General features: G+C 35.0%; 2 pseudogenes; both read right to left on the reverse strand.

Moving 5' to 3' along the window:
* Positions 1-13342: 13342 nt before the first annotated feature.
* Positions 13343-16836, reverse strand: LOC128174610 (uncharacterized; annotated as a pseudogene).
* LOC128173344 (uncharacterized) lies at positions 16751-18614 on the reverse strand (annotated as a pseudogene).
* Positions 18615-22037: the final 3423 nt, after the last annotated feature.

The raw sequence follows: 22037 nt of genomic DNA on the forward strand, positions 1-22037 counted from the left end.
TATTTTATACATGTAGACTTGGACATGATTTTATGCTCAAGTATCAATATGTAAGAGCGGGGTGTGTTTTAATAAATGACACTCCCCTTTTCCTGTAGAGTTTCCGTCTTTGATTTAAATCTATAAAAACATTTTTCAATATAAAGTAAAACACGTTTATAACGAAGTGCAGGGGATGGGAATTTTACTCTTATAAGCGTAATAAGATATATCCGTCAAGTTTACAACATGTACCGGTTATATAGTCTCGGGGAATGAAAATCGCTTCGCATCAATTCATTGTAAGCGTGTTCGCTTTAACCGTGTTTTACTGTATACGGTATTAAAATATTTTCTGAATAGTTTTTGTATTTCTAATGATAAAATAAAGCTTTCCATCGAAGCTTTTATTTCTTTTCTTAGTATTTCCTTTTTTATTTTTAAGAATGTGCTTGTTCCCAAAACCTTTATGCAACCTTCATAAATTAATTACTGCTTAGTTATAAATAACATATTTGGAAATTTCTCATGTTAAACTTTTTTCTACTCTAAAATGCTTGAAATTAATATCAGAGTATTTAATATATGATGAATATTCAAGGTTAGAAAAAGTAGGTCCTATTATGGATCAGATATCTTAAATCTGACATGAATTCATAAAAGCATTCGGTCGCCATATTATCTTTACCAAAAAAATGACTAAAACTTCAATTTTGAGATAAAAAGTTTTTTTTTCATATTAAAAGAAAAGATTTAAGGAAATGTTATATACCAGTACCTTTTGAATAGAATATTTATGTACTGTATGCATATGTATGCTTCTTTTATATGGTATTAAAATGAGTGTAGAACACAATAAATTCAAAGAAAAAACTGCAGATAGAAAATTAATGACCAAAATCTGAATTTGCAGTAAAAATTAAATTCATATATTAATTTATGCACAAAAACTCATGAATTTCAGTGATTATTTGTTTTTAACACTTATTGCTCCGTAAAGAAAAGAAGTCCTGTGATATTTAAAAAAAAAATTACCATATAATTTAAATGAAAAAAAAACAAAAAAAAACTTAATTAACAAAATTAACAAGCAGTGTTGGGGGTTGGATTGGGTGGGGGTGGATGGGTTGTTAGTTAAATCCTTGTCCGAACCATGACGGCTAAAGAGCCGGTGCTTATCCCAAGTATCTGTGCATGGTGCTAAATGGATGGGAGTCATACACTTTCCCTGAATGGAACACCAGTCCACCCCCAGCATATGCCAATACCCAAGTTCAGCTGGGTGGAGTGAGACAATGTAGATTAAGAATTTGGAGGATTTAATGGGACAATATTTGTTTAATAATTTATAATGACATAGTTCATCATTCATTACCACATATTAATCACAACGTTAACCCCTTTTCTAAAGATGACTAAAACTCAATTTCATAATAAAATGTTTTTTTATTGATAAAACAATTGATACTTCATTTCAATGAAGGTGAATTCTAACATTCACACATTACATTATTAACAAACATAACCACCACTGACTAATGTTCATCCCAAAAAATCTTAAATTTTTGCATATTTTTCTCCTTGTTATAATTGTATAGTGCATGCATTAGTAAATTACACATCAGATAATTGATTAAATATTTCATAATCTAAAACAACTTTTTATCTATAAAGTTTATACAGTTGGGTGAAATAGTATAATAGTTCTAATGAAAATATCACAGATTTCTAAATCATTAAACAAAAGGCCCAGAGGTCACACCCATCACCTGAGCGACAAAAGCTTTTCAAATAAGCACTTAGTGTACAATATCAAATTCAAAATATGTTGACAAATAAGTACAGTAGATCTTGCACAAAAAGTTGTGGCCCCACCCTACCCCGAGGGACCATGATTTGAACAAACTTGAATCTACACTACCTGAGGATGCTTTCACACAAGTACATTCTGTATCACCTTATCTGGTCCAATGGTTTTTGAGAAGAGGATTTTTAAAAGAAACATGTACCAACAAATTTTAAAAATTCTTAAGGTGGTATGGGACATCTGTCGATATTAATGTGGATTAAAGTACTATATAATTGAAAAACTTTCACCAGTTTAGAATTTTCAAATTTTACAATATTTAACCAAAAATAGCTTTTAAAAATATTTGAAAAGGTAAAAATTGTAAAAACCCCAGCGGGATTCGAACTCATGACTTACAGGTTCGAAGTAAAGCCTCTAACTCACTGCACTACGGAGCTAGGTAACCATTTTTGGAAAGAAACTACTTATATAATTACACTTTATTTTATTGTTTATGTCGATAAACAATACGTCACAACATGGAAGAGTCCCATACCACCTTAAATATCTCCCTTTGAGGGAAGGTGTGGTCCTTCGTTTTAATAAACTTAAATCACTTCACCTAAATAAGGATGATTTGTCCAAAGTTAGGTTGATATTGGCACAGTGGTTTGGGAAAAGAAGTCGAACAAGAGAAAAGCTGTCAATGTGACAGCAAACCGGGTTTTTTTTCAATGTGAATTGTATCCATAATCCATGTCAACACGTATCCAGTGAAATGGAGTACCCTATATACAACATTTAGCCAAAAAATGACCAAGTTCAAAAGCTGGTATTTTTTTTCATAAATTATCAGAAATCAAAATCCTAGCAATATGCACACCTCTGATATATGTACAATTGATCTGCAAAAGAACAACTTCCTATCTTGAGAACTGTAGGAGTAGTTATCCGTACAATGAGGGTACCCTATATGCAATATTTTGCCAAAAAAAATGACCAAGTTCAATAGCTGGTATTTTTTTCATAAATTATCGGAAATCAAAATCCTAGCAATATGCACACCTCTGATATATGTACAATTGATCAGCAAAAGAACAATTTCCTATCTTAAAAACTGTAGGAGGAGTTATCCGTACAATGAGGGTACCCTATATGCAAAATTTTGCAAAAAAATGACCAAGTTCAAAATCTGGTATTTTTTTCAAAAATTATCAAAAATCAAAATCCTAGCAATATGCACACCTCTGATATATGTACAATTTATCTGCAAAAGAACAACTTCCTATCTTGAGAACTGAAGGAGGAGTTATCCGTACAATGAGGTTACCCTATATGCAAAATTTTGCCAAAAAATGACTAAGTTCAAAACCTGGTATTTTTTCAAAAATTATCATAAATCAAAATCCTTGCAATATGCACACCTCTGATGTATGTACAATTGATCTGCAAAAGAACAACTTCCTGTCTTGAAAACTGAAGGAGGAGTTATCCGTACAATGAGGGTACCCTTTTGGCAGCCGCCCGCCCGCCCGCCATTTTCACCATTTTAATAACCCGGTTAAAAATGTAAAAGCTGACAGACAGACGGACGCCAAACAAAAAGTGATCAGAATAGCTGAGTTCACTCAAGCTTTCAGCTCATGTTCGCTAAAAAAAAAGGAACAATGAATTTTATTCACTTAAAATTGCTGTCACTTTTATGTTTCACTTTGTTAACTTTTTGAACTACCCGAAATTGCTGAAAACACAGTCCTGAGTAGCTCTTCCATAGAGAGTAAGTGTCTTTAGTAATCAAGGTATCAAAGAACTGACCCCATCAACTTTCACACCAGTGCGACATTGGCTGTACCACACATGCATTAATTAAGTAATGACTCCAGAAAAAATGTTCAATCCATAAACGATATTGTGTTCCTGAAATGTAGTGACTATCCATATCGGCAGATGATCATCAAGATTGTCATAATTTACCATGTCATATGATATCAATCACTTTCATAATTCGTGTGCTTGGAACTGTTTATTCCTTTGCAAGCTTTAGTAAGAAAAACAGCAACAATCAGATCACTGAGGCTTCATTCTGCAGCATAACTTCATGGGATCTATGTCACCCTTGTATGCATGTTTTCAGAATTCCCATAGCTCTCTTGAATCTCACCATTTGTCAAATATGCTAAATACTGAATTGAAAAAGAAATCATTTTTTAAAAATATCATGTTCATTTTATATTCTTATACATGTTCAATTATAAATGTGTTACTTAATGATGTGAAATGACAATCACATCAGGGTAAACAATATATACATGTACGTTTATTTATTTTAATTATTGGTGTGTGTGTGTGTTTCGGATTCCTCTAGAGGCCAAAAAGCTAGGGCTATAGTAGAGAAGGTAAATACTAAATAGGTAATTGGATATTGATTTTGTTACATTTACATGTATGTAAAGAAAATGTTTACCAATTACAGTAAGAATGAAAGAAAGAATTTTAATAAACATTCAGGAATTTCATACATCCGAACACGTTACCCTGGACGAAAAGACTTGTAAAAACGCGTTTTGAACAAAAAAAAAAATACGACAAACACTTCTCTGGCAAGATATATCCAATTAACGACGAAACAAGAAATACTGAAATCCATGCGCAGATATTTCGAAAATTCCTCGATAATTGTAGACCGTTTTTCTGTGTATGTTATAACATCGCACATGCGCAAACCACACACTGTGGCAGATCGAGCAATGTCAATTATCGCATGGATTTTAGAAACGGTGAGGTTTTGTATGGAACGTATGGAAACGATGTTACATTGTCATTTTCTTGGATTTACTATTATTCAGCTACTGTGATGGATGTAGTGTCGCCGGGGTTTTCAAGAAGATGCAGACGTTATGCACTCTGTATGAATGACACACGTGTTCGATGTGCATGCGAAGTAAGGCAGCACTGTCTGTGCAAAATAATACGGATACCTTTGACATCCTTTCAAAGATTAAATATATTTTGTATTTCATTGATTATTGTTTTCTTTATTCTTTATTACTACATTTAACTACAATGTGTAGTTCATGCATTTAGAAGTCCGTGCAACGCGAATGCCTCGATCGGAAAGCAACCGACCGTAACTTTCTCAACCGGTATATATACCCCAGTGGCAGTAGAGGAGCGATCGAAACTAATATGGCGACCAAATGCTTTTATGAATTCACGTCAGCTTTAAGGTGCATTTTGGACGACAAGGATTGTTTTGCCATGTTACCACATAGTACGGGAAGAGTTTACCGTACCAGATTGCGATTCCGCAACAGAGAGCGGTGGGGAGAGAGCCAAAGAAGATATAGTAAAACACGCTTATAACGAAGTCCCAGGGACGGCCAATTTAACTTCGTTATAAGCGTAATTCGTTATATCCGTCAAGTTTACAACATGATATAGAGACTTGGTGAATGAAATTCACTTCGCTGTAAGCGTCAATTCATTATAAGCGTGATCGCTATAACCGTGTTTTACTGTAATCGTTTGCTGTCCGTTGATTGCCCTCATGAAAGACCAGGTGGAAAGGCTTTCAAAAATACCAAACATTCGAGCGGTATATAGAGGTAATAAGACATATGTTTGATAGATATCATAATGTGAACATAACTTGTAAACATGTAAAAAATAGGTTGAATAGAAATAATATTTTTCGCGACATACTGATTGGTCTAATGAGTTTGTACACATTGATGAAAGTGTGGTAATTTTTCCCACTATTTTTAGTGCGGGGGCGAATTCATGGGGCACCGGATGAATACGCCCATGCGCATATATATAGAGAGATAGACAGAGATCGTCTGCAGGACGCACATTTTTGTAAATGCTTGTTGTCATACCTAGAAGTATATAAAAGATATTTAACGCCTACCTGGTAAGTTGTTGCTCATTCCTATCGGTTTCCCCGATTATCTCGCCATCTTAGCGGTGGGATAAATGGCGCTGCGAGCAGGGTCAATTTTTATGTAAGTTGGGAAAATTGAAAATTCAATGCAACGCCGAGACAACGTGGTAGGCGCCATTTTGAAAAATAAATTTTGTATGTGCTAAAAGTAGATTTTAACCTTAATTTCATTGTAGTAAGAATTCTACAAATTCTTGTAAGGTCAGCAAATGATGTACTAGTAAATTATGAATGGGGGAGAGGCTTTGACAGTTCTCCCCGCTATCTTTCGCACCTTATCGCTCACATCGTGGGACTTGGCAGATTTGGTTCCAATTACATTTTAGAATATAAACAGGCTAGGCATTTTCACATTAATCTCTGTTTTAAGTTTTAATTACCTCCATCCGTCCGTGGGAATTTGACATTTTATTTCTATTCAAAAGATATTGTATATTGTATAAGAAATTCTGTCAGTCTTTGTTCAACCTCGCATTGATACACTCATAGAATAAACTGATGCGAAATCATTCGATTGTGTGTAAGAATGATGGAAGCGTGAGATGGTGCGTTGACTATCGTGCACTGAACAAGGTCACAATCAAATACAGTTTTCCTTTGCAACTAATAGAGGAATGTATGGATACTCTATCAGGAAACAAATGGTTTTCGAAGCTTGACGCTAATGCAGCTTACTGGCAAATTAAAATACATCCAGATGATATGAAGAAAACTGACTTCATCACGAAGTATGGACTTCTTGAATTTACGCGGATAGGGTTTGGTTTATGTAACGCCCCTGTAACATTTGCCAGAGCTATCAATTTAGTGTTGCACCGCATTAACTGGAAAATTGCTCTTGCATTCTTAGATGATGTGCTAGTGTTAGGCAAAACTGAACAAGAGCATTTAGACATTTTGCGCCAAGTTTTTGAGCGTTTCCGCAATTTTGGGTTAAAGTTCAAACCTCGCAAATGTGAGCTATTCCGCCCTATAGTAGAGTTTTTAGGGCGCACAGTAAGCAAATATGGTGTTGAGATGGGAGTTCAGTATTTAGAGGCAGTACGGGTATGGCCCATGCCAAAGGATGTCAAAGCAGTAGAAAGATTTGTCGGTTTTGCAAACTATCACAGGAGCTACATTCCTCATTTCTCTAAAATTCCAGCACCATTTTATGATTTGACTGGAAAGAAGGGGTTCCAGTGGGAAGCGGAACAACAAGAAGCATTTGATAAGCTGATTAGTTTACTGCTCAAGCCACCAGTGTTAGCAATACCAACAAGCGCAGGACATTTTATTCTTGACACAGACGCCTCAGATTTTGCTGTTGGCGGAGAGTTAAGTCAGATTCAAGATGGACAGGAGAGAACAATAGGCTATGAAAGCGCAGTTGCAGGAGGTGGTGAACAGGGTTTCACACTTTTTGGGGCTTGACAGCCCAAGTAGTGGACTGATTGTCGGGATAAGCCAAGGCAGAATCGGCCATGTGGCTCTTCTAGTCCATCCAAGATTGATGGTAATGGGGATTAACATTGCTGTTAAGAAGGGGAGATGGGATACCTATTTTTGTCGCTCTAGATCAGATATCTCTGTGTCGAAAGAGGAAATTCAGAAGCCAGAAGAGGAGGGTCACCGTGTGCCGATGAAAGCGGAACTACCCGCTAGTGACCTCCCTCTGTTAGTGATCCACCTGAGTTGCCTGGTCTTAAATAAATGGGGAATGAAAGATTCCCAATTTAATCATGCAGTCAATGCGGAAGCCCACACGTGCAAACGAGCTATACAGAAAAAGGGTTTTGCGTGACAATGATGCACCATTGTAATAAGTCAGTTTTTTGTTAAGATATATAGGGCACAAATGATGTTTCTTAAGTATGAACATATGATATAATAAAGGTGGTCTCATAAAGATGATGATTTGTCTCAGTGAGCTTTGTATTTGTAATCAGTGATCAACTATGTTTATAAAAGGGTTTTGTGTATAATGTCACCCCTTATAAAAATTGGAACCCAATGTAGAGGTGGTTATGATTGTTAATGTATTACAATTAGCATTCACTTAAACTGCTTGTTAGCTTTCAAAAACTTGTTTATCATATTTGAAATTAACCCATGTTTTTTTTTTCATCTGAAGTTTGTGTAATATAGCGCATTGCAAATATGTGCGATTTTTCTTCATCATGATGCATCAACATTGGGTTTTTTGTGTCACCCGACAAAAAAGTTTCTGTATTTTAGAAAATTAGTACTGTTAAACATGTTAAAGTAGAGATAAAAGAAAAATATATCTAGATGCTCCGATCGTATTTCTTTGATATGCTCATATATGCATGTTAAAGATTGAATTATAGCTAAGTTCTTTGTAAAACACATTACTGACAGTTTGTCAGGGAAGATAGCAAGTGTCAGGGTTAGGGGCCCGAATAGAGCCGACCTGTCCTTGAAACTTGTACATCTATAATATTAGCAGAAGTTATGTTTTCCTCCTTCATTGCCAATCATTTGTTAATCTTGATTCATTCTTGATTTACCCAAAGTAGGGACATATGATATTAAATATAAATCTAATTAGTGATTGAGAAAAATTGTTTGCCTTTTAATTTTGCATTGACAAGCAAAGAAGCGACTGGACTCATTTACACATTACATGTTCTTTTGTTTCTGTTCATTCTTCCTGCTGTTAATTTCTAAGCGTTTCCTCACCTCTAGAGGAGTTTTTCTGGCTGTTATTTTTGCTTCCTCTAGAGTTTTTGCATGCGATATGTGCAAGTGTGAAGCAAGATACTCCATTCTGAACGAAAATACCTCGCAGCCTCCGATAGGACATTTGCTCATACTCACGTCATCTTTGTGTTTCTGGTTCTTGTGTCTTTTCAGATTCCTTAAGTTAGCGAAAGTCACTGGACACTCGGTACAACGTACTATCCCTTTTTCATAACGTTATCAATGTAGTAATCTTCTTAACTTCTTGGTTTGTTTACTGATCTTCCCGTCCTCGTAATCTGATACTTTTTGCTTGTTGAGCCCGATCTTATTTTTGCGTCCTTGCCCGATTGAAATTCAGCGTTTGTGACCGACTCTAATTTGGCGCCTGCGCCGGATCCTAATTCAGTGTCGGTGGCCGGTTTAGGTTGTTCTGCTCTAATTTATTATTCTGCTGTTTTTCACTGTTTGCTATTTCTATTTTCAAAATTTGTTTTTGGTGCTACTTCTGAATCTTTGTTTTGGAAATCATTTAAATGAGGCAATTCTACCTGCTCTTCACTTTCGTTTTCTGGATAAAACCAATTTACTTTATTTTCCCCTCTATATGGTTTTAGATTATCTGCATGTACGACAATAGATGTCAAACTTTTCTTGTGCTGGATTTCATAAAGTATACTGCTTAATTCTTTTAGTCATAATCCACGGACCATTCCAATTTCTACTTTTTTCTGTTTTCTTCATAAAGCATTTATTTTCTGGTTTCTCCATACCATGTCTCCCACTTGATAATTTTTCTCTTTGACATTTAGATCATACTGTTGGTTTTGTCTTTCAGAAGATTTGTGTAGGCATTTACAAAATCATGTGTGTCAATTAGCCTGTTTTTCAAATTTTTAGCATAATCTGTTCTAAGCTCGAACTTTTCTGTAATGTTTTCAGACAAAATATCTAAGGGTAACTTCATTTCTATGTTAAACACCATTTAGTGCGGTGTCACTCAAGTACTTAATGGGGTGTCGCGTTGCATGCATGGTGATATAGTCTAAATGAAGGTACCAGTCTTGCTGATTTGTTTTTATGCATTTAGACAGCATGTCTAAAATTGTTTTATTCATTCGTTCAACCATGCCATCAGATTGTGGGTGGAACGGTGTTGTCCTAGTTTTGTTTATCTGTAAAGTTTGCATACTTCTGTGAAAAGCTCGCTTTCATATTGTCGTCCTTGATCGGAATGTATCAAACTCGGTCAACAATAGCGTTTAACCCAAGCTCTAAATAATATATCAGCTACGGTCTCCGCAAGCATGTTTTCCATCGGGTAAGCTTCTGTAAGCTTCGTGAAGTAATCGCCGATTACTAAAATGTACCGATGCTTCCTGTCTGTCGTGGGAAAGGGTCCAGCAATATCTGTTGCGATTCTTTCAAACGGGCCCCCACATTGCATTTCTTCAATAAATGGCGCTTTCTGTAGGAGGGGTTTTTGCGCTCCTCACATACTTCGCATTTTTGTACATATTCTTTGGCATCATGTATCATTCCCCACCAGAAGAATGGATATAATTGTGATTTTCGATATTTTTTTAATACCGAGATGAACAGATATTTTTGAGATATGCAGGTGCCACATTGTGGTTTTTACAACTGATTTAGGGGCACATATTCTCCATCTGCATGTATTGTCTTCCCATAAAATGCAAAGGAAACCATTTTTAATTTCCAGAATCTCCCATCTTGCAATCCAAAACTTGAATTCTGGGCTTTCAGCAGTGATGTCGGGGTTTTGTGGTTTTTCGGCTCCTTTAATTTCAAAATTTTCCCTAAAACGTTGTCATCCTCTTAGCATGGCATAATGTCGTGAGACGAGTGAATACTGTCAATATTTATTGGCATGTATATGCAAGTATACACACACCTTAGAATACACAGGTCAAACTAAGACTTCGGAGAGGAGTCTGGTCTGTTCCATGTACATGTGGTCAGGGTCTGTATATCTATCTGTATTAATAGCACATTTCTCTGTTCGGTTTTAAAAACAAACTATACGCAGCAGTGATCCCCATTAATCTGTCATATCCGTATTTGTATACCACCCTGGTATTCATTGACGAATCCATCTGATCTAACGTATGAAGAGGTGGTGTCATTGACACATGTTAAAACCTGTTTACACACCAGTAAGCTTTATCATTAAAACATATGACCTTTTTTACACTTAAAGGTTTTCTTTAAATATTCCTTAATAAAAACAAAACAAGAAAGTTTTTTTTTCAAAATGCTGTGATCTATTTCAAATGTAATAAACACAACACATATCCCTGGTCATCTGAAAAAGAACATTGAAAAATTTAATCAGAATAATAGTATAGTGAAAGCATCAAATGAAATACAATCAGAATAATTATTTTAAGCGAAGGTCCTATATGCCCCCCCCCCCCCCAAAAAAAAAATTGAAAAAAATAACCCAACATAACTAACTTAGACACTTAATTATAAGTTGTAATAATAATGGTTTAGAGTACTTATTTTATGAGGACCTGGAGCGCGTGTTTGCGCTAGAAGGGGAGTTGTCCGTTTCCTCCACGTCGCTTGGTTGCCCACTTCTTCCTTTAGTGGTCTTTTCCACCTCTTCGATCTAAAACAATATTCTATCATATATTCTGTGTTTTATAACCATAAATATTACGTGTACCATTTCTACTGATATTTACATAATGTATGATCAAGTAAGATATATAACTATCTAATGAATTTTAATTAAAATATCATTCACCTTCAGGCCACCTCCGCTGAGGGCGGGTTGTGAAGAGATCCGGGACCGGGACCCCTCCTCCAGTCGACACTCTTCCTTGGAGCGCGGACGCCTCTGCACTGGCGCCCGGCACTGAACAGTGCGCGCAGTGAGCACCCCAAAATTATTACCGCTACAAAGGTGAGCGCCGCCACACCCATGTTATAAGCTTCAGTTACTAAAATAATATCAAAATAAAACAATGTTTAGAGAGGGGAAAATGTTGGGGTTTTTGTTGTTGTGATTTAATAAAATGATATTGTAAATGCCTTCTTTTTATTTTTTAATTTAAGAGTTAATTTATTATTTAAATGCTATTATTGTTTGACATGACTATTTCTTTAAAAATAAATCGCTATATATTCTGTATTTTCTAATATTGCCATTTCTCTGAATAATCACCCCCCCCCCCCCTTTTGTTTTTACAAGAATACCTCACACATTTACTTACATGGATATGAACTACCGGATCATGCAACTTCACCTCATGCAATGCAAATGTAGTAATGATAAAAATAAAAACAGTTTATAAATCATGCACTGTACGAAAAGAAAAAATGCAATCAAACAATATAACGTTTCCTTGTTGTAAAAAGTGTAATCTAAGAAATCGTTGCGAAAATTTTGAAAACAATTTATTTCATGGTATTAATACAGAAAAACAAATTCGTCAGAGATAAATTTCTTTATGAAAATTAGTCGCCGAATAAGCCTCCAAGCTGACGTCATCAGACATATGCATTAAGTTTTCTCTAGCTTTCTTTTGATTTCGCTTGATTTTATAAAACCACACGCATGCTGATACAAAAGGAAATAATGTCAACAACCACAAGAAGTAAAGTTTGTCAAATTGTGTACTTTTTTACGGTATGTGTCGCTGTCTCTTTTTCGATGGGTCGTTGTACCTGGCTGGGTGGTATCCGTTACGTTCTCTGTCGACGGAGTATGTTCTACGTGACTATCAGTATTGCTGTTGACGGAATGTGATATATTAAAAATGTTAGTCTGCGTGTAATGTGCACTGTGTGGCCGGATAATGGTGGGTCGAGTAGACAGTGTACTGCTGTCTGCGGTGCCCGTGTGATGTGATGTAGTGATGTCTGATGTCAAAGTATGCGGGTACTGATATGGATTGTAAGTGTGGAATCAACGTTGGTAAATGGGGTCGCTGTGACAGTTTGAGGGTATGTACGTGTTGAAATGGTGTGTTGTACGGTCGACTGGTCTGAGACATGTTGACTTAAGGAGGGTTGAATAGAGGACGTATCTGCTAAAAATTGAATATCAAAAAACAAAAATCAATTTCTAGGTGTATCTGCACCCGAGAAAATATTCAACAAATAAAAAATAAAACAAGATCAATAACTTCAATCATGCACATACTTACACATTGCCGGCATCGTCGCGGTGGTTGTGCGTCTATCGGGAGAAAAAAAAACCATTATTAATTATAACAATAGCTAATTACTTTAAAGATATGTGTATTTTCCGCTTCCTTTATTTTGAGTTAAAAAAATATTTAAAGATTATTACCAGGGCACACAGGCCGTTCGTTGACAAATCTGCAAGCCATTGCGAATGACAAAATGTGATGCGATCGGCAAATAATTGTGCTTATTCATTGGATAAAAGTGACAGGGGCGGCGATCCTGGACACCATGCTTAGTCCTTTTCTCACGAATATGTACGATGCCTACTTATATAGGTATAGGTATCTTACACATTTATGAGCAGAGGCCAATGCATGCAAGCACCAGTGCATTACATCGGCATAAGAAAATTTCGATGATGTCCATACCAATTTTACTTTTACTCTAATCTCAGCAAGATTCGCCAAAACGGAAAAAACGTGTGTCAAAACATTTCAGTCTCGACGAACTTAACCTCGCTGAGATTACCAAATACTTCTACTCTTTCAATGAATGTACATGTGGGTCAAACCTGGACAGATCGCTTTTGCTGGCGTCGAGTCATCTTCCTCCATCTATGATGAGAATTATTCAGCTGTAATATCAAAAGATGTGATTGGTCTGCCCAAGAGAGCGTCAACGTTCGCATTATGTGACTCGACTATCCTTTATCTGAGCTCTAGCAACTTTTATGTCTTTTCAGCGTTCAAAATTAAATCCACGTTTCCTCCGCATTGCCGAAAACCGAACCGACATTTATGTCATAAAATAAGAGTGTTGGGTTAAATTAACTTTTATTATCATTTATGTTCACGTTTTATTTTAAAAAGAAACTATGAAATCCTTTCCACAATACATTTTATTGCTAAATACCTTAGAATTGAACCAACAGATTTAACGACTGCGAATTGGTTTATGTCATTCGGAGTTCCGCGGTAATTTCTAAATCGTGAGTCATATACTTCCTTAAGTTATAAAGCACATGCTAATGTTGGTGTATGAATTTAATAGAAAAAATCCCAATTGGAAATTCTTTTTGTGCCATCACTTTTTGTTCAAATTTAGAATAAAAACTTCAAACTTTGGGGTGCTAATTTCAGCAATATATTGATACAATTTTGATATTGCTATGTACAAAAGCCAATGTTCAAACATGTTTGAAAATGATTTGCAAATTAATTCCATCAAATTAAATAATTAATGCAGAAAATTGAAATTGTTCAACACCAGTATAATGCCATAAAAGGGAGATAATCCCTTTCAAAATATCAAATTGGTTCCCAGCAACACTCAGTTGCAATGTCTGCATTTCCAGGGATTTCCTCCGATGGTCTTGTATGCCTGTATGGAAATCCCTGCACAACTTCGATGATACCATTGCTGGCATGCATCGCAGGAAAGCCAAAGGAGGCCTCTTCTCCCTTTCTTCCCACAAGTGGCACAAAGGTCCTTAAAAAAGAAACCATATTTTACTAATTTGGCACACTCTCATCTAAATCAGCATTTAAATCAAATCCTATGTTTTTCACTATTTTAATTATTTAATCTATTCAATTACATGAGTACCTCCAAGTAAAGGCACTAAAGATAAAAATTAAGATTGATACGCTCGGAATAAATTATTTATGATGACATAAGGTTTCATTTATAATAGAATTTCTACATAGTTCGCCATATACACACATTCCTATATTTTATAACTATACTGAGTACACGACTAAAATGAATAAAATCAATAACAACATTTTCCGGTTAGGCCAATTAAACTCTGCTTTATTATATACTTATGTATGGAATAAGATATCATTCTTTTAAGTCATGTATTCAGTCCGAGGTGTGGTAAAATCTATTTAATAAAGCCTGAAGGGCTTTATGCTAGATTCGACCATGTTTTAACCAAAATTATCACCTCATAATAATGACACTTTATTACTTGGTTATATTTCCAATTTCTACGCTTAAAAACAACATTTGAAAAGCTCTATGATTTTATGTAGCACATGCAATGTATTACTATGCGGCGCAGCCAATACCATTTCTCGCTTATACTATAGGACATGCCCATGTTGCTCATCTTTTATGAAATTATTAGGCTATAGGGTTCAAAATTGATTTGTAATGTTATCACTGACAAAGACAGTTGAAAATGTAAATATTGTATAAATAGGCTTTTAGAATGTGTTTACATGAAATAGTTATCTCTCACATTAAATTGATCTAAACATTCAATATGTTAGTGCAAACATTAGCATCCTTACACTCATCGGTACCCTCTGAACAGATTCCAGAGGCAGTCTGGGTGGGGTGGGGAGGGGAGGGGCTCATCTGCCTGAGGTCCTTCTAATGGGGTACCCATGTCCACTGTCATATTCTCCATCATTTCAATAAATGGTGGTGTTGGGAAATCATTGGAGATGGATTCATTTAGTGATGGTAGAGGTGGTGGTGGTGGAGGGAGGTCACCCAAGTCGAAAGAATCCTGTTCCGTCACCGGGGTATCTACTACAGAGAATTATTATATTCGTTAAATTTTCTTCAGAGTTTAACTATAATGAAGATCAATAGCTCATTTTACTTCAATATTAAAGTGTCACTCCTAAATTTGGTGTCTCTAATCAATTTGCATTGTTATCATTCCATTTAAAAGAATTGTCTTGATGATTGAATTTTGAGCCCAACTGTATATAATTATAATTTCAAATCATGTTTCCTTTACTCCAGTTTCTTCGGCTTCATCATCAGATTCTACAAAAAAATGGATATCAATGAATTGTGCACGCTTTGATTATAGTTAAAAAAAAGAGCAGCACATATAAAAATAATGGGTATCAATGAATTGTACACACTTTGATTTTAGTTAAAAAAAGAGCAGCACATTAAGGAGTCTAGATGGTCAACAAATTAACCATCAGATCTACCTTAAACTTTTACATCTGAAAATATGACCATAAACTAATATTGAGAAAAGTAAAAAAGTTAAATATTTATGCTTTCAAATTTGAGCATTATGCTATATATCATACTGCGAGAAGGTAAATATAATCTAAAAACGGACACTACTATCCAGCCCTCTGAACTAAGAGGAAAAAACTGGGGTCTATTCTGAACAGAGTACCACACTAGATAACTGAACAATTGGGTTTCTTTTTTAAGTCATGAATCAATTGCAAAAAAATTTGATTGAGTGAATATAATTTCAAATCATGTTACCATTGCCCTAATCTCTGGGAAGGTTGTTTCCTTCACTCTAGTTTCTTCAACTTCATCATCTGATTCTACAAAAACAAAAAAATGGATATCAATGATTTGTACACGCTTTGCTTTTAGTAAAAAAATGTGCAATATCGAGGAGTTGTATGAAAAATCTCAAAATTATATTATTTTCAATAAAATAGAATTCCTCTGAAAGAGCTCATCATAAGAACAAATGCATAACAAAGTCAATGTACACTACTTCTTATAAGATCATCGTAAGGAAAATTGAGACTGCTCTATAATATGGTTTGTGTATCTCTTTTAAATTACAAGCTGACCATGATGTAATATATCGCACTATAAAGCAAACAATGAATCTCTGTTAGGAATTACCTGAGGTAAGGCATAGAATGGTGTCTTTAGATAGAACACCTATGGGGATTTTCGCTACCTTCCTCACTTTCCCCATAATCCTCCCCGATTTGTTAATCTCTGCCCAGGTTTGTTTTTTAGGATTGCAATCGCATCAGGAACTGCAAGGTTCAATGCTGTGGCTGCTCTGGCCTTGTCCAGCAGGACATAGTCCTCCAAACATCTGAGGATGTCTTTTTTTCTCCTAGAAAATTGAAATGTAATGTAAGAGAAGGTGGATATGTTTGGATTAATATGGCAGATATAATCATTACTTTTAAAGTGTATTTCCTATTTCTAGTTATATGACCTCTTAATATTTAAAGACATGAATTCACATGTTGGCACAACTCTCCAAGGTCTTTCAACATGCCATTTGCTGCTTGGGATGGTTGATGGTTTAAAGTTGGGTTTTTTTCATGGGAGGGCAGCAACACATCCTTGACATAGGCCCTGACTTCCTGCCCAAAATGCCCTTTGGCTGTAACCTCCAGCATCTAAATAAGAAAATAAATGCATTAATTTCCTGTCTTTAATATATTTTCTCATGTTCAGCTTTTAATGAGGCCGACTTTAATTTTCACTGCCTGTGTTTTTGCCTTATAAAAAAAATTGCAATTTATCTTCAGAAAAATACTGCTCGAAATAATTTTTAAAAAGTAAAACAAATCAAGGTACTTTATACTTTTGTTCTTAGATTCTCTTTTACTTCTTCCCATCTCTGAAAAGAAAAAAAAAGCATTTAAAATCAATTTGCAAATTGATAGGAAAAAAGATATGTCACACAGCTTGATAAACTGATAAATAAAATTCACTTGAACTTGCATATCACAAATTTCGCTGTTGTGTTTCATCCCCACCACCTCTACGAACTTAAATTTTCCCCCAGGGAAAATCTTCGCCAGGTTGTTCTTGGATATTCTAAACATGTGATCCTGGATTTCGATGAGATTGCTACAATAAATTGGTAATTTTAAACGTCAATGTTGTCAGTAAAAGTTTAAACTATAAAAAATTACGTCAATATATGTAACCTTAAAAATCAGACAACAATAAAAATGATAATAATGATGATAATAGTTATAATATAAGCAAAAGAATAAAACTAATTAATGCACTAAACACCAGCAATATTCTTATAGTCTATAAGAACGGGAAATGCAATTTAAAAAAAATTAAACGAAAGAAAAAACCTTAAGTAATACCTGGTAAACGATACCGATTGCACCACCCCTTCAAAATGTTCCATCAACTCCGCGCTTTCGTAAGTCTGAAATTATAGACCAATATCAATAGATATAACAGTGTGCTCAAAATTTCAAAATAACATTTGACTTATGAAGATATTTTTTTTTTACAATATTTCAATTTAATGCTTTTAGTAATATAGAATTTATTTGATTTTCAAGTAATGTTTGTCTAAATGCATTGATTTTACGAAAAAAAATTGATAAGATATTGCAATGAGATAGTGTATATCCATTTTACCTCAAACTTTGTTAGGGGTGTAGAAGAATAACAACGCTGTTTGTTAAAGTCGTTACTGGGGACTATATTCTGTACGATGTACAGCTCCCCAGTAACGACTTCAAGATTTGTCTACTTACCCCAGAGGGTAAGGAGAGCAGATCTGCCCTCCATTGCCAACTGCACCTCTCTCCGCCTTGACCCGGTAGAAACTACACCGGTCTCACCAATCTGAATTTGAAATCAAATATGAATATATTATGTACGTTTGTACATTCAAAAAGACATCGACGTACATTATTTATACACTTACACTTTCTACTTGGACCGGGCCAAGGCAGAGTCTCGTGCAGTTAGCCAACGAGGATGCATCCGCCATAGTGAATGTAGGAGGAGAAAAGAAATTTGTCCTCATTTTCTTCTCATCTTCTGTCAAGTCAAACAGGGTGTCCATGATCTACAAAAAATATTCAAAAAAAACTACACAATATTCCTATTATTCATTTAGATATACATAGTGGGAGTGTGTATTTGTGTTTCTTTTGATATGTTTTTAATTTAAACTACAAGGACGTAAATTAAAAACAAAACCAAAAAAAAGCAACCTACGATTGAGTCAGCCTTAAGTTCGATGCCGAAGGTAGGGTGGCACGTGGCATTTACAAGTCTATAATGCCTCCCCGGCTTCAGGGACTCGATCAGCGTTTTCTTGAACGTGGAAATGTTTTTTGTTGTTGTCTCCACCTGGACAATAGCCGGACCGTAATATTTGAGACTCCTTCCTGACTCTTCATACCGGATTTTGATTGTCCTTATGGTATGTTCATGAAGAACATAGACTCAGAGATTCTGAAATTCATAAAATAAATGCTATGAATAAATAGAAAAAAAATATCCATTTATTGATACAGTTTGGATGTAAATTATGCCTTCTCAGGCAAATAAGTCACCAAATGACAACACAACAATTATACGAGAAAAACACAAAGTTGTGAAATACTGATCAAAAATATACCAGACTGATAGAGACAAGCGTCAATACTAAATGAATTAAAAATACAAACTTATATATATATATAACGCATTTGTTTGCACACTGACCCGTTTATAAATTAACTAAATAGTTATATAGAAAAAAGATACCAGCACGTATTAACAACAACTCTTACTTTTTTGTAGCCTGCTCCTCCTCTAAGCTCTGCTAATCTTCTATAATCTGTCCGAAATGCATCTCCCCTGTAATTATGAAAAACAGTTTTAAAAAAATATATTTCAAACATTTTTCATGCTACGGATAAAATTAAGAAAACACTACTTAAAATTTTAACAAATAAACAAGACAATCTTGTTTTAATTATTAGTTTGACTGTGCTGAAACTTTAGTGCATAATAATTACTACTACTCCACTTTCCCACCCACCCATAACAGAATTTGCTCAGATTGATGTATGTTTATTGTTAATGTATTTTTCTCTGTTAATTTAGATTCATTACTTATGATTTATGACCAATATATACATTTTGTTTATAACCTCCATTGACTTATGATTTATGACCAATATATAAATTTTGTTTACAATCTCCATTTCCATTTGAAGCTGTAAACATTTCCTTTTGATCTAACTCTCTCGTGTTTTTTAAGAAACAAACCGCAATTTAAAAAGTTCACTGGGACATGAACTTGGTTGGTCACGCAATCAAATCCTGTTAAGTCCACATACCAACCAAGTTCATCCCCATTAACGTTTAAAGATTGCTGTTTATTATTTATATGATTATATATACGTTTGATAAAAGGCAAAACCTATGGAAATATTAAAAAACAACTAACGGTATGTTCTTAATGTTAACAATAATATAACAGTAAAGCGATAAGCAAGTGTGGTAATCATGATGTCACAGAAATGAAAGTTTTTGCTAGTTTATAGGTTTAAATGAGGAAGCATGTTTGCAAATGTAAATACTGAAAATAAACCTGAATTTATTAGAATGTTATACAGGGAAAAAAACTCATCGTAGGCAGAGTAAAATAATTAGTTTCAAATATTACTGCTATTATCAATTCTGAATTACCATTGCTCTACACAATGTGCCTCATCCACAGCTATGGCTGCCACTCGTGACAGGTATATTTCCGTTGAAAATAGTTGCCTCCATTCAGATGCTCGGTGAAAAAGGGACTCGGGGCTCATCAAGATGACAGAAACAGATCCACTTTCCGGCTCTCTCCGAGTTTCTGAATTAAACATTGAACAATTCAGACTTAGTTTTTGACATCTTTACCATAACATTTGTAAAAGATTTATGAGATCTCGATGAAGATATATTTAGGTAAAAATAGTCTAATATCAATTGGTAAAATCTTATTTTGTTGTTTCAATTGAACTGTGTTCTGTAAATATATGAGATAATTTAATACACCATTCAACAAATATTGTATAGGCTATAACAATGTGGGTTTTTTTCAACTTACTGGTAGCCTAGCTGACAATCTTGCTTATATATAACAAGTCAAACACATGCTTGTGTAGATCTATGAGATATTTAAATACATGCACTCATCGACAAACATTATAAAGGCTACAACAATGTTTTGTTTTCAACTCACTGGTAGCCTAGCTGTACGTACAATCTTACAGCTACATACTGTATAAATCAACAGATTGTTCTGGACCTGCATAAGAAATCACAAAGTTTATATTGCACACCAACCTTGACTTTGTGTTTTGCTAGCGTATACACAGTGGCGAAATAACGATAACTATGGTGTTAGAAACATCTCTGTAGTTGTCAACAATCGTTGGAATAAAAAAGTAAATGATTGTCTTTCCATAACCCATAGGTTACACTGCTAAAACGTCTTTGTTGTGAATAATGAACACTTAATTGAAGGTCTTTCAATTTAAAATCCAGCTGTCAAGTTTGTAAACAAACATTCACCGCTTCGTCGAACTTAAATTCAGCCATGTTGACAGAACAGTTTCTATCATCCAATGAAAATAACGATAAACTCGTTAAGCTTCTGTTTCAAATCACAAAATTAGAATAGGAATCGGACCAGACTCTCGCACGAGGCAAGTCTCGAGAGCGAGACTAGTTTTGTCTATAATAATAGATCGATATTTTAAAAACATCAGAAAATATTAAGAACAGCTTACCAATAAATATCTCATTGTATAATATACATCGGGTTCGATATCTGATTATTTAATTTGCTGATTTCCGCGCGCTTGCATGAGGTTCGCAATTGATAGAATGAACATTTTTGTCCTTATTACTATAGTTATTGGATTCCATTCAGTTGTCAGTATTTATTTCTATGAATGTTCAGACAATGGCTACTGTTTGGTCTGCGATTGGAGTTCTGATACAGTGTACAGAGGTTGTGTCGCCACGGATGTCACTACAATCGAATTTCAATACTTTGACAAAAGTTCAACGATCTGTTTAGGTTGCAGTGCATCCATCAACATAATAACCATTATGGAATGTAATGACTGTGGAAATGTACTGTGGAGGTGTGAAATGTGTAGGTATTTTTTTGGTTTATATTGTTCATCATATGACATATTGTAGTACTCACCATTATTTCATTTCTCCCCATTATCAAAGATCTTCCCATATTTCGACAAAGCTTGTCACCTCATCTTCATTGTGGAAGTCACACTGTGAAATTATTTTGTGAAAATGTGTTTTGTATGTCTATATTTTCATCCTTTCTTTTTCTTTGTGTAAATTATTGCTTTAAAAGTTTCCTACAACCATAAACTATATGCCCAATTAAATCAAAGGTGAACATTCAATATAATTAATTTACATGCATTGAAGTTCTTTGTAATATTCCGAACACACCTACAACTGCAGGTACAACTAGGACTGCAGGCACACCGTGGACTGCGGGTACACCTACGACTGTGGTACACCTAGTACTGCAGGCACACCTAGGACTGTGGGTACACCTAGGACTGTGGGCACACCTAGGACTGTGGGTACACCTAGGACTGCGGGTACACCTACGACTGTGGTACACCTAGTACTGCAGGCACACCTAGGACTGCGGAAGACATAATCGTTGCTTTGCAACGAGCTCGGCTCTAGTTTAAATACTATAATATATTTTTTTCTGTGCAGACTTCCTGTGGTAATTGTCAGTCTGGATATCTTAATAATGACCTGTGCAGTCAAGTGAAAAGAGCCAGAAGAACAAAAGCAGAAATAGCTTAGTTGTAATAATTGTATTACTACTGTATGAAATACACCAGCAAATTAGAGAAAAAAATATATGACACATGACATGTGTGATTATCAATATATGTCCTTCAAGGTTTTGTGATAAATTGCATGTCTGGATAAAAATTTCATTTTAATGAA

The sequence above is a fragment of the Crassostrea angulata genome, chromosome 2 (assembly GCF_025612915.1).
Source record: "Crassostrea angulata isolate pt1a10 chromosome 2, ASM2561291v2, whole genome shotgun sequence".
Classification (NCBI taxonomy): Eukaryota; Metazoa; Mollusca; class Bivalvia; order Ostreida; family Ostreidae; genus Magallana; species Magallana angulata.